This window comes from Triticum dicoccoides, chromosome 4A (assembly GCF_002162155.2).
Source record: "Triticum dicoccoides isolate Atlit2015 ecotype Zavitan chromosome 4A, WEW_v2.0, whole genome shotgun sequence".
NCBI lineage: Eukaryota > Viridiplantae > Streptophyta > Magnoliopsida > Poales > Poaceae > Triticum > Triticum dicoccoides.
Window position 1 is genome coordinate 175,052,959 of NC_041386.1, and position 1,413 is coordinate 175,054,371.

Consider the following 1,413-nt stretch of genomic DNA (forward strand, 5'->3'; position numbering starts at 1 on the left):
GCGTCACATAGGAGTTCCCCGCTATATAGGCGCTCCGACAAATGTCAACCGGGATTTGTCTAGCTAGTGGGCCAAGGAGCACCTGTCCTCCGTGCTGGGCCAGCCCATTTATTTTTTTGTTTGCTCAAAAAATTTTGTATTTATTTTTCGGTCGCTCTTTGCTACAGAATTGCGGATGTACGCACAGGAGAGCTCCTATTGGAGGCTCAAAGGAGTCCAAACATAATAACATTACGTGAGCGAGACACCAGGCAGCAACTATGTATCCTGCCTATGTGATGTACAACACCTATTGCTCAAAAAAACTTGTGATGTACAACACCGGGGGATAATAAAAAAAGGAAAAAGGAAGCAAACAGACATAGTTATAGTTATGATTTGTGGCCTGCGCCTGCAGTACAGGTTAAGTCGACAGCCAGGATCGTCACGTGAGTTGTGGACGCGAATCAATGGTAATTACATGGGCACGGGTGCTTTGGTCAATTCGGTGGTCCAAGCGTGCACACCGAAATCACCGAAGAAATTTTGGTTTCTCACAATCGCTAACTGAGCACAGTACCAAATCAATCGACTTCGGTCATTTCGGCTTCAATTCAGGTTAATTTGGTTCAGTGGTTCGGTTTTCGGGTTATATGCCCACCCTAACCCCCAGCTATCCGCTACATAAACTTGGGTGGCCCAACTAACCCATTTAAAGTGAACCTCCCCAGACCGGTTTTCACTCTTTCACTTTTTATTTTCACTTTCATTTTTTACTTTATTTTTTTCAAGTTTGAGTTTTATCTTTCAATTCATGAATACTTTTTGAAATCACGGACATTATTTTGCTACGACCAATATGTTTTTTAAATACTAAACAGAGAAAACAATAGAAATTTTCGAACATATTTCATATCATGATAATTTTCCAAATCCGCAAATACTTTTTTAACTCATGAAGTTTATTTGAATTTGCATTTTGTTTGAATCAAAAATCATTTTTGAAATTTTGGAACAATGTTTAAAATTTATGAACATTTTTTCATTAACACTTTTTTAATGCACGAATTTTTTATTCAGAGAAAAAATTAAGCGATGATTTATTGAAATTTCTAAATTATTTATGAAATTCTCAAACATTTATTAATAATTGCTGACCATTATTTGAATTCACGCACATTTACTCAAAGTCATGAATATGTTTTGAAATATGCAAACATTTTTGCAAAATTATCACCATTTTTTTATTTCCAGAACATTTCTTTAAAGTTGTTAACAATTTATGAACATGCGAACATTTTCAAATCACAAGCATTTTTTTAATCCCGGAACATTTTTTGAATTCACTTTATTTCAAAATTAATAAATTTTATGAAATCCCGAATCATTTTAAAGTAGAAAAAAACAAAAAAAACAAAGAAAACAGGGGCTAGG